Source organism: Equus przewalskii, chromosome 5 (assembly GCF_037783145.1).
Source record: "Equus przewalskii isolate Varuska chromosome 5, EquPr2, whole genome shotgun sequence".
Classification (NCBI taxonomy): Eukaryota; Metazoa; Chordata; class Mammalia; order Perissodactyla; family Equidae; genus Equus; species Equus przewalskii.
The window spans coordinates 19693532-19706764 of NC_091835.1; the positions used below are offsets into that span (position 1 = coordinate 19693532).

General features: G+C 40.4%; 1 protein-coding gene across 5 annotated transcripts in view; it reads left to right on the plus strand.

Moving 5' to 3' along the window:
* The window catches only part of GIGYF2 (GRB10 interacting GYF protein 2), a 132573-nt gene that overhangs the window by 28830 nt on the left and 90510 nt on the right, over positions 1-13233 (plus strand). The gene's annotated exons all lie outside the window — the stretch shown is intronic.

Consider the following 13233-nt stretch of genomic DNA (forward strand, 5'->3'; position numbering starts at 1 on the left):
TAACACCTCCCCTTTACTCCCTATCTCCCTTTTCTGTTTAATTTTTTCTTCATGGTCTGTATCAAAACATAACATGCCAAATATATTACTCCTTTATTTTCTTTATTATTTATATTCCATTCTCCAGTCCCCACTAGACTGTCCACCCCATTGAGGGCAGGTATTTTGGTCTCGATTTTTGTATAGTTTGTTCACTGCTGTAGCTGCAGTGGTTAGCGCATAGTAGGATTCAATAAATAGTTGTGAAATGAATGAATAAATTGTTGGAAAGTAAAGTTGTTTTTAATGTTTTGCTGTTGTAAATATGTATGCACATCCCTGAACAGTTTTGTTTGTATTGCTGATTATTTACTTTGGAATAATTTCTAGGAAGTGGAATTATTAAGTCAAAAGTTTCTTTTTTAAGGTTTTGGATGATACATTAACAGATGGACTACCAGAAAGATTATATGAATTTAATTTCCACCCTTGCCTGTTTAATTCACCCTTGACAAAACACTTCAGTACTACCTTTTTTTTTTTTATAGTTTGCTTTCATTTTTTTTATTTATATATTTTTTTATTAATGTTATGATAGATTACAACCTTGTGAGATTTCAGTTGTACATTTTTGTTAGTCATGTTGTGGGTAAACCACTTCCCCCTTCGTACCCTCCCCCCACCCCCCCTTTTCCCTGGTAACCACCGATCAGATCTCCTTCTCAATATACTAATTTCCACCTATGAGTGGAGTCATATAGAGATCGTCTTTCTCTGACTGACTTATTTCGCTTAACATAATGCCCTCGAGGTCCATCCACGTTGTTGTGAATGGGCCAATTTCGTCTTTTTTTATGGCTGAGTAGTATTCCATTGTGTATATATACCACATCTTCTTTATCCAGTCATCAGTTTCTGGGCATGTAGGCTGGTTCCACGTCTTGGCTATTGTAAATAATGCTGCAATGAACATAGGGGTGCAACGGACTCTTGAGATATCTGTTATCAGGTTCTTAGGATAGATACCCAGTAATGGGATGGCTGGGTCATAGGGTATTTCTATTTTTAACTTTTTGAGAAATCTCCATACTGTTTTCCATAGTGGCTGTACCAGTTTGCATTCCCACCAACAGTGTATGAGGGTTCCTCTTTCTCCACAACCTCTCCAACATTTGTCGTTCTTGGTTTTGGATGTTTTTGCCAATCTAACGGGGGTAAGGTGATATCTTAGTGTAGTTTTGATTTGCATTTCCCTGATGATTAGCGATGATGAACATCTTTTCATGTGTCTATTGGCCATATTCATATCTTCTTTTGAGAAATGTCTGTTCATGTCCTCTGCCCATTTTTTGATCGGGTTGTTTGTTTTTTTGTTGTTAAGCAGTGTGAGTTCTTTGTATATTATGGAGATTAACCCTTTGTCGGATAAGTGGCTTGTAAATATTTTTTCCCAATTAGTGAGCTGTTTTTTTGTTTCAATTCTGTTTTCCCTTGCCTTGAAGAAGCTCTTTAGTCTGATGAAGTCCCATTTGTTTATTCTTTCTGTTGTTTCCCTCAACTGAGGAGTTACAGTGTCCGAAAAGATTCTTTTGAAACTGATGTCAAAGAGTGTACTGCCTATATTCTCTTCCAAAAGACTTATTGTCTCAGGCCTAATCTTTAGGTCTTTGATCCATTTTGAGTTTATTTTGGTGTGTGGTGAAAAAGAATGGTCAATTTTCAATCTTTTGCATGTGGCTGTCCAGTTTTCCCAGCACCATTTGTTGAAGAGACTTTCTTTTCTCCATTGTAGGCCCTCTGCTCCTTTGTCGAAGATTAGCTGTCCATAGATGTGTGGTTTTATCTCTGGGCTTTCAATTCTGTTCCATTGATCTGTGGACCTGTTTTTGTACCAGTACCATGCTGTTTTGATCACTGTAGCTTTGTAGTATGTTTTGAAATCGGGGATTGTGATTCCGCCGGCTTTGTTTTTCTTGCTCAGGACTGCTTTAGCAATTCGCGGTCTTTTGTTGCCCCATATGAATTTTAGGATTGTTTGTTCAATTTCTGTGAAGAATGTTCTTGGGATTCTGATTGGGATAGCATTGAACCTGTATATTGCTTTAGGTAGTATGGACATTTTAACTATGTTTATTCTTCCAATCCATGTGCAAGGAATGTTTTTCCATCTCTTTATGTCATCGCCTATTTCTTTCAAGAAAGTCTTGTAGTTTTCATTGTATAGATCCTTCACTTCCTTGGTTAAGTTTATCCCAAGGTATTTTATTCTTTTCGTTGCGATTGTGAATGGGATAGAGTTCTTGAGTTCTTTTTCTGTTAGTTTATTGTTAGTGTATAGAAATGCTACTGATTTATGCACGTTAATTTTATACCCTGCTACTTTGCTGTAGTTGTTGATTATTTCTAATAGTTTTTCTGTGGATTCTTTGGGGTTTTCTATGTATAAGATCATGTCGTCTGCAAACAACGAGAGTTTTACTTCTTCGTTACCTATTTGGATTCCTTTTATTTCTTTTTCCTGCCGAATTGCTCTGGCCAGCACCTCCAGAACTATGTTGAATAGGAGTGGTGAAAGTGGGCACCCTTGTCTTGTTCCTGTCCTCAGAGGGATGGCTTTCAGCTTTTGTCCATTGAGTATGATGTTGGCTGTGGGTCTATCATATATGGCCTTTATTATGTTGAGGTACTTTCCTTCTATACCCATTTTACTGAGGGTTTTTATCATAAATGGGTGTTGGATCTTGTCGAATGCTTTCTCTGCATCTATTGAGATGATCATGTGGTTTTTGGTTTTCATTTTGTTGATGGTAGTGTATCACGTTGATTGACTTGCGGATGTTGAACCATCCCTGTGTCCCTGGTATAAATCCCACTTGATCATGGTGTATAATCTTTTTGATGTATTGCTGTAATCGGTTAGCCAAAATTTTGTTGAGGATTTTTGCATCTATGTTCATCAGTGATATCGGCCTGTAGTTCTCCTTCTTTGTGTTGTCCTTGTCAGGTTTGGGGATCAGAGTGATGTTGGCTTCATAGAATGTGTTAGGGAGTTCTCCATCTTTCTCAATTTTCTGGAACAGTTTGAGGAGAATAGGTATTAAGTCTTCTTTGAATGTTTGGTAGAATTCTCCAGAGAAGCCGTCTGGTCCTGGACTCTTATTTTTGGGGAGGTTTTTGATTACCGTTTCTATTTCCTTACTTGTGATTGGTCTATTCAGATTCTCCATTTCTTCCTGATTCAGTTTGGGGAGATTGTAGGAGTCTAGGAATTTGTCCATTTCTTCCAGGTTGTTCAATTTGTTGGCATATAGTTTTTCATAGTATTCTCTTATGATCTCTTGTATTTCATTGGTATCTGTTGTGATTTCTCCTCTGTCATTCCTGATTTTATTAATTTGCGATTTCTCTCTTCTTTTCTTGGTGAGTCTGGCTAGGGGTTTGTCAATTTTGTTAATTCTTTCGAAGAACCAACTCTTTGTTTCATTGATCCTTTCTATTGTCTTTTTTGTTTCAATATCGTTTATTTCTGCTCTTATTTTTATTATTTCCCTCCTTCTACTGACTCTGGGCCTTGTTTGTTCTTCTTTTTCTAGTTCTGTTAGGTGTCGTTTGAGGTTGCTTACGTGAGCTTTTTCTTGTTTAGTGAGGTGAGCCTGTATTGCGATGAGTTTCCCTCTTCGGATTGCTTTTGCTGCATCCCAAATGATTTGGTATGTCGTGTTCTCATTTTCATTTGTCTCCAGATAATATTTGAATTCTTCTTTAATTTCTTCAATGATCCATTGTTTGTTGAGAAGCGTGTTGTTTAGTCTCCACATTTTTGCACCTTTCTCTGCTTTTTTCTTGTAGTTGATTTCTAGTTTAATAGCGTTATGATCAGAAAAGATGCTTGATATTATTTCAACTCTCTTGTATTTATTGATGTTTGCTTTGGTTCCCAAAATATGGTCAATCCTTGAGAATGTTCCATGTGCACTTGAGAAGAATGTGTAACCTGCTGTTTTTGGATGAAGTGTTCTATATATATCTATTAAGTCCATCTGGTCTAATTTTTCATTTAATTCTATTATTTCCTTGTTGATTTTCTGTCTGGATGTTCTGTCCATTGGTGTTAATGGTGTGTTGAGGTCCCCTACTATTATTGTATTGTTGTTGATGTCTTCTTTTAGTTCTATTAAGAGTTGCTTTACAAATTTTGGTGCTCCTGTGTTGGGTGCGTATATATTTATAAGTGTTATGTCTTCTTGGTGGAGAGTCCCTTTTATCATTATATACTGTCCCTCTTTGTCTTTCTTTATCTGTTTTGCTTTGAAATCTACCTTGTCTGATATTAGTATAGCGACACCTGCTTTCTTTTGTTCATTATTAGCTTGGAGTATTGTTCTCCATCCCTTCACTCTGAGTCTGTGTTTGTCTTTGGGGCTGAGGTGTGTTTCCTGGAGGCAGCATATTGTTGGATCTTGTTCTTTGATCCATCCTGCCACTCTGTGTCTTTTGATTGGGGAGTTCAATCCGTTTACATTTAGAGTGATTATTGAGACGTGGGGACCTACCACTACCATTTTGTGTCTTGTTTTCCGGTTTTCTTCAGTTTCCTTTGTTTCTCGTCCCATGGTTTAATCTGTTCTGATGTAGAGCTGCTACTCTCTGTTGTTGTCCTTCTACTTATCTCCTCTGCTCTTGGTTTTGTAGCCCCTTTCCTTTTTTGGATTTTTCAGGAATGAGGGTTTTCCTGAGGATTTCCTGAAGAGGAGGTTTTGTGGCAATGAACTCCCTTAATTTTTGTTTATCTGGGAAAGTTTTTATTTCTCCATCGTATTTGAAGGATATTTTCGCTGGGTAGAGAATTCTCGGCTGTAGGTTTTTGTCCTTCAGATTTTTGAATATATCATTCCACTCTCTTCTAGCCTGTAAAGTTTCTGCTGAGAAATCTGCTGATAGCCTGATGGGGGTTCCTTTGTAGGTTAGTTTCTTTTGCCTGGCTGTCCTTAATATTTTCTCCTTGTCGTTGACTTTTGCTAGCTTCACTACTATATGCCGTGGAGTTGGTCTTCTTGCATTGATAAAGTTTGGAGATCTATTGGCTTCTGTCACCTGAAGATCCATCTCCCTCACCAGATTTGGGAAGTTCTCAGCCATTATTTCTTTGAATAGGTTTTCTGCCCCTTTCTCCTTCTCTTCTCCCTCTGGTATACCTATAATCCTTACGTTGCATCTCCTAATTGTGTCTGATAATTCTCGGAGAGTTTCTTCATTTCTTTTAAGTCTTGCTTCTCTCTCCTCCTCTGCGTGCAGCAATTCTATATTGCCATCTTCCAAATTGCTAATTCTTTCCTCCATATTATCGGCCCTACTGTTCAGAGCATCTAGATTTTTCTTAATCTCCTCTATTGTGTTCTTCATTTCCAATATTTCTGTTTGGTTCTTCTTTATCGTATCAAACTCTTTTGTGACATAGCTCCTGAACTCGTTGAGTTGTCGGTCAGAATTCTCTCTTAACTCATTGAGAATCCTAATGATGGCTGTTTTGAAGTCATCATCATTTAGGTTATATATCTCATTTTCTTTGGGATTGTTTTCTGTGTATTTGTTACTTTCTTTCTGTTCTGGAGATTTAATGTATTTTTTCATATTGCTTGATGATGTTGATTTGTGCCTCCGCATGGAGATAGAGTTTAGTTGCTCCTTTCACTTGTTTCAGCTGCTGCGGTGGGGGGAGCAGCTGTTTATACTTCACCAACCAGGAACCCTGTCCGTAGTTGCTAACTGGGCCTGGGCCCCTCTTCGTAGCCACAGTGGCCCTTTGGATTCCCTCCTCTGCCGTGGGGGCCGTCACAGGGGGGCTTCAGGCTGCAGGTGCCTACTGTTGTTGCCCACCTAGATGCGCTCTCTCCTTGGGGTCTGCAACGGTGTTATGGGCTTTTCCAGCGGCCAGGGGTGGGATTACTTATATTTGTCGCTCCGTTGCTGTCGGCACCCACCAAATCTCACTTGTCCTCTATGGGTCACAGGAGAGCTATTGGCATCTTCTACAGTCTGTGGTTAGTACACCTAGCTATGCTGCTTTTGCCCTGGGGTCTTCCAGCCTTGTGGCTGGCGGCTGGGTGCCTTCTACTGGTGCTGTGCAGAGGCTTTCCCTAAGGCTGCTGTGAGCCTGTAGGGTTTCCCCCTAGGCTACTAAGCTGGGTCTCTGGAACTCTCTCCAGCCCCAGTCCTCTCCGAGATCTCCGGCAATCCCTAGCCTCACGGGGTGGGCAACGGCAGCTGGGGGTCGCCCCGCCCTCTGGGATTCTCTCCGGGCCTCTCCCGGAGCCCTGAATGCTGGGCGTGGCCCCTCTGCTAATGGCAGACAGAGAGTTTTGTCTGCTGCCTGGCGGAGCTCCGGCGCTTCCCCTCCGGGTCGCCGAACCGGCCTTTGAAAGTTCCCCCGCCCCGGTCCTCTCCGAGATCTCCGGCAATCCCTAGCCCCACGGGGCGGGCAACAGCAGCTGGGGGTCGCCCCGCCCTCTGGGATTCTCTCCGGGCCTCTCCCGGAGCCGTGAGTGCTCAGCGTGGCCCCTCTGCTAACGGCACACAGAGAGTTTTGTCTGCTGCCCGGGCGGAGCTCCGGCGCTTCCCCTCCGGGTCGCCGAACCGGCCTTTGAAAGTTCCCCCAGCCCCGGTCCTCTCCGAGATCTCTGGCAATCCCTAGTCCCACGGGGCGGGCAACGGCAGCTGGGAGACCTCCGTGCCCTCCGTGTCTCTCTCTGGGACCCTCCGGGCGCCTCGAGCACCAGGCTGGGTCTCCCCGCCAATGGCGGGGAGAGACTCTCCCCGCGGGCTCAGGTGTGCAACTCCAAAGTTTCCCTCTGCGTTTAGGAGTAATTGCGGGGGGTTTAGGTAGGGTTCTGGTCACCTGTTTCCACCATCGCTCCTCTGTTGTGTTCTCGCTCCTGCCCTAGATGTGTGTGGATCCTCTGGGGCGTCCGTTGGAAGAAAGCCGCTTGCGGGTACTAGGCTGCCCGTCGGGGTCGGAGAGTTTTCACCTATTTCCACATCCTCCCGGAGGAAAGTCCATCCGCCTTCCGATGTATAGTCGCGTGGGTGTCTCAGACGTCCTGAGATGCTGTCTGGATATCCTTTGTCAAGCGATAAGTGTCCAAATAATTGTAGACTCGAAGGGCGAGAGACAAAGAGGACTACTCACGGCGCCATCTTGGCTCTCCCCCTTTCCACTTCAGTGCTACCTTAAGAAAAAATTTTTTTTAGTTCTAAATCTGGTAGATTTAGCTTTTTTAGAATTTTTTGTTGGTAGTCCCAGTAACAAAATAAGTCAAGCTCATTCCAGAAAACCTTGGAGGAAACAACAGTATAAAAAGAAAAGATCTAAGTTACACTTAGTTGTGCTACCCAAAGAACCACTGCTAACTTTTTGTTTGTTTCCCCCTATTCTTTTTTCTTTGCAGATGTTTGTATGTATACCTCAAGACATTTTAAAAACAAAACAAATTCATTATACTTGTTTTATTTATTTTTTTCATTTTGAGGATCAAAAATTTTAGAAAAATCTAGATAATAAAGGAATTTATTATAGGGGAATAATTGCAGCCAGTTACCTGGCTTTGTGGGGCAGGAGCCAAGGAACCTCCTTTGGAGCTTCCTCTGTTTCGTCTCAGTGGCCTTAGGAAGTTTTCCCAGGTCTCTCCTTTCAAAAAAGGGTGAGGCACTTCTGTTTCTCCTGAAGCACTTTGCATATACCTATGGTAAAGTAGTCATGACTTTGTGGTGTGTCTCTTTATGTGTTTACCTTACTCAGAAAAGAACCAATTGCATTAAGAAAGGCACTGTATTTCTCAGTTTTGGTGAGCCTGATGTTTAACTTAGTGTGCTGCACGTAGGCATTTAGTAAATGTTGAATGAAGGCATTCAAACCTTATGGGAGGGAAATCGGGGCAAGAGAATGCAAGTCTGAGATGGTTAGGTTACTAGCCATAATCTTTATGGAGTTGTGGGGAAAATGAGAGATGTTCTGGAGGAGGGAATGCATTAATAGTCCCAGTTTTCAGAAAGAGTAAAAGATGTCTATGTGATCTGAAGGGATAGTAAATTAGGTGTTATCCAAGGGTGTATTTTAGAAGAGAATATTAAGATTCATTTAGAAAACATTTTATCAAGTGCCTCGTATGTTTTGTGTCTTGAGTTAGATGCCATTAGGCAACAAGAAGAAAAGGACATGGTACCTACTTTTGAATTATTTAGTGGAGAAGCTGACACTAAATAATTTCACTATAATGTCAGTGCTGTAAAGGAAGTATAATGCAAATAAAGGATATTCAGCTGCTTATTTGATGCCTGTAGGTTTCTTATCCTTCATACTTTTCCAAAACTGAGCTCATGAGTTTTGCCCTTTTTATTTCATCTTAATATCACAGTGTGCCCGTTCACTCAAGCCAAAAGTCTAGGAGTTATCTGAGATATTTTCTTTTACTTCTCTGTCCCTGCATAATCCATCACAATGTTGTATCAATTTCATCTCCAAAATCTCTTGAATATGTTCATTTCTCTCCATTTTCATTGCCGCTACCCTAGTGTAAGCCATGACTGTCTCTGACATAAACTGTTGGAGCAGTGGCCTCCTGATGTTTCCTGGCTTCCATTCTTAACTTTCCTTCTAATTATTCTCCCCACAGCAGCCAGAGTAATCTTAAAATGTAGATTGGATCAAGTTTTCTCTAGAATCCTTCGATAGCTATATGTCCATTTGTATGACTATTGAGTTGATGAGCTTTTTCTTCCACTCGGCAGTTAGTCCTATGAAGGCTAGGCAGGTACTTGTGTCTAGCCAAGGCCCCGAGAATCTAGATCTCTCTCCTTTTCTCCCTTTTGCTCGCTTTCTGGTCTCCCATCTCCCTCATTTTGTCTCTCTTCTCTTCCATCTCATCCTTTGCACTTAACCTCTCTTCTCCCCAGCAGTCCCGCCATCCCTGCCGGTGAAAATGCTTAGAAAAAATATTCCTAACAGCAGAAAGGGCATGTGTAAAGACAAGGGGGCAAGAAACTGCAGGTTTAAGAGAGGGACTCCAAGAGGTTTGCCTTTACTGTAATGTGAAGTGTGGGAGAGATGAGCTTGGAGATGGCCCTTCTATGTTAAGAAGCTTTGATTTTATTTGATTATGGTATGCCAGTGAAGAATTGTTAACAAGGGAGCATTTTATTCAGATTTGCATTTGAAATGAACAACTTGTAGTGTGGAGGATGGACTATGACTAGTTAGATCCTTTAGGATGCTGTTGCAGCAGTACAGGTAGGAAATAGTCGATCAGGGCATGGCTTGAGAGATTTAGAATTTAACACTGGTGGGACATAGTAATTGGGTATGGCAGATGGTAGAAAGTGAGGAGTAAAGGATGATTCCTAGACTCTTAATCCAGTGGCTGAGTAGATGATGGTATCCTCACCTGCCTTTGGGAATACAGTCATGTGCTGTATAACGACGTTTCGGTCAATAATGGGCTGCATGTACAACAGTGGTCCCATGAGATTAGTACCATATAGCCTAGGTGTGTAGTAGGTTCAACCATCTAGGTTTGTGTAAGTACACTCTGATGTTCGCACAACGAGGAAATCCCCTAACACATTTCTCAGGACATATCCTGTCATTAAGTGATGCATGACTGTACAGGTGATGAAGGGGGTTGGGATGAATAAGCTGATGAGTAGGGTTTTTGGCATTGTATGAAAGCTTGACTCTTTAGGGGAGAGGTCAATATGGAATTGAGAATCATGAGCTTACACAGAAGTACTGTTTGATTCCCACACCTTCATATGTCTACATTGACATTCTAAATTGCTTTTATAAGCTGAAGTTTGGATTTTGGACAGTAGTTAACAAGTGAAGATTTTGGGCTATCGTGGGGTTTTAGAAGCCCCACTGGGCCTTCTGTGTTAAACAGATCTCAGTGTGGCCAGGAAGATGAAGGAATAAGAATAGACAATTTTCCCTTGGATGTAGTGTTGTGCTTATTGATGAACTTTGCTAGACCAGAGGAGCAGTAGGGGAGAAGCCAGGTTGCATTGGCTTTTGGAGTGACTGGGAAGTGAGGACATGGAGACATTTCTGAAATGAAGAGGAAAGATGAGCACTGCACATAGCTGGAGGAGGATGCTGCATCAAAGGAGTTTTAAACCACTCTTAGATACAGTATTTAGAGACTTGAGAGGAAAGCAAATAGGGATTGAGTTTCTGTGAGAGACGGTTGTATGGAGCGAGATCTTAGAGGCGGTAAAAATCAGTGGTGGGCTTTTAGGGAGGGCTATTACCCAAATATCTGTAGGTGAAGAGGGACTTGGAATAGGATTTGTTGATTATTGAGTAGAGCACAACCACTATCCTAATTCAGGCTGCCGTCTTCTCTTAGTTTGAATTACTCTCAGCTTGCCTTGGCCTGTTCTCTTTACAGTAGCTGGAGGAACCTCTTGAAAATGCACTCTGGTCATGTTACTCTTAATAGGTTTGGTGCCTGTAAGAAGTGTTCTGTCCCTAACATTGGAAAGCCTTTGAGGAGGGTTCACTGGAAGGGACCCAGAATGGTGAGTGGATTTGAAACTCGTGAGGAACGGAGGAAGAAAGTAGGGATGTTGAGCCATGAGGAGGCTAAAGTCTCTGGTTTCTATTTGCCGATACTGGAATGATGTTCACTTGAAAGAGGGCTTAGATGAGCCCTCTAGTGGTAGAAACTATTGGGGAGCATGTTGGGTCAGTATAAGAAAAATATCTTAAAATAATTTGTAAAAATATGTACGTATATTTTACAACTAATGTTTGGCAGAATAATCATTGGCCATTTTAAATAAAAAGTTGAGACCTCATTGTTGGAAAGATCTTGGTCTTTTTAGTCGTAAAAATCCAGGTTTGAATCTTTGTTCTGCTGGCTGTGACTGTGGGCAAGTTGTTTAACCCTCGGTTTCATTTTTCTCATCTGTTTTATTGGAGTTGTTGTGAAGCTTAAATGAGATTAAATGAAGTAATGTGTATGTAAAATTCCAAGTCTTGGTTCTCAGTGGATATTAGTTCCACTTTTTCAAAGAAAAAGTTGGAAAGAGTCCAACTTTACATGAATTTGGTGGAAAGCAGTTTCTTGGAAGGTCCTTCAGTGGTAGAAGGATTGCTCCTTTGTGGGCATGTTGTTTTCTTACGTAGTTTTTAACTTGTTTTATAGGAGTTGGACTAAATGACCTCTAAGTCTGAGAATAATTGGAAAGAAGACAAAAGACCAACCCAGTAGCAATGAGCACACCTAGCACCGTGGTCTTTATATATACTAAAGATTGTGTATATACAAAGATTGTGGTCTTTATATATACTAAAGAGACTCAGGCTCCCTGGAGAAATGGTTGCTTCTGGGTCTGAGGCAAGAAATAATACAAGCTGAGCCTGGAACATTTTGACATACCAGATAGAAAAGAAGCTGTTAAAGACTACTAGGGTTGTGTCAAAAGGACCCAGGAGTCAACCTGAAGAGTCTCTCACTGTTCGAAGATGAGACAGTTTGAGCATTGTGAAGAATAATTGCAGTGAATTGAAATACACTAATGAAAAATAATTTGTTACCGTTGGAGGATGCAAGTCATTATTTTGAAAACTGATAAATAAGAAAGAATAAAGACTTTTTTCTTTCCTTTCCTATATGAACTACACTATTGGGTAACAATACCAAATATTATAAGAGGGAAGTTTCTCTTTGTAGAAATAATCCAGCTAATAAATAAAGAAGGGATGATAGAATAAAGTCACCCTGAAACCATAGTGAACTTGGGGATCTAAACATCGGTCTTCAGGGACTGCCAGCCTCATAAAATCAACCGGGCAGTCTGTGCCTTCTGGTGGATACGCATCACCACGTGGAAATCTTGCCAAATCTGATCAGGTCTTGACATCCAGTCACCAATTTATGAGAAATGCAGAGAACTGAGAGACGTGTTAACCTGTATCACAGAGAAAATCAGCGAAATCCAGACTTAAAAAAAATCCTTATCCTTTAGAGATAACATTTTGAAATTTTTACAGATGAAATAACTTTACTTCAAAGATAAAATAATTACTTTCAAAAAATCTTCAATGCCAAAGATTTCCTTCAAAATAATATAAGTGGAGGGTTTGATGGGGCGGTAGCAGGAGCAGGGTTGGCCATGGATTATTGGGTTGGAGGCTGGGTGTTTGGTACACTGGAGTTCGTTATGTTCTTGGTACTTTTATTTATGTTCAAAATGTGTGTAATGTTAAAAAGAAATAAGTGGAGACAGTAGGTAGAAACATTGAAAAAAACCCCTGCAGCCTCACTTTACTAATACATATTTTTTTTGTATTACTTTCTTCATGTAAACGCATTTTTATATTTATTATGCATATACTATTTTTTCTGCCATTTTTGAATACTATGCAAGTATTTACTGTGCTTGGCCTTTTTATTTTTTAATGTGTGATTAGTAGATCATTCCCCTCTTTTTTGCTTTTGTGAGTAAAACTTAGCAATTTGGGGGGTATAGTTTAATGCTTCTGTGGAATTTTCCTTTGGGCAGAACTGCTGCATTAAAGCACCGTGGTCCCTTTTACCCTTCGTATCTCTTACTTATAGACTTCGGGCAGCCCGCAGATATCAACTACTCCCGAAAGTAGTTTTCCCACTTGCTGTTGAACACAGTGTTGCAGTAGGATCTTACTCTTGCCATTTTTTGCTGAGGTCCCCACCCCCATCTTTTTTTAATAAAAACATCTTATAAAATTAAACAAGAAGTTCCCCAGTTCCATTTGTTAGAGAGAACTGCTATTACCAGCTTAGAGTATATATATGTTTTTTTCTTCTTAGCAGTAAATACAGCTTTTGTATTTTTTCTGTTTGTACTTCACTCTTGACTACATTTTCTGATTCTCTAAACTGATCATTAATTGCTTTCATTAAATGGATTATGAAATATTGCAGGCATATAAAAGTATAAATTGTAATGAACATCCATGTATGCAGCACCAAGCTGCAAAAAACATTGTAGGAATAATAAAAGCACCCTTTATACTCTCCTTCCCTTTGCAGATACAAACTTATCCTGAATTTTGTATTTGCCAATTCATGTTTGTTTCTATGCTTTTACTATGTTTTTTTATGTGTTCTTAAACAGTATAAACCTATTTGAAGGTTTATATGTATTATATAAAAGTATCTTTTTATAAGCTTCTGTATTTTTCTTTTTCTTCTTTTTCTTTTCTTTTTTTTTGAGGAA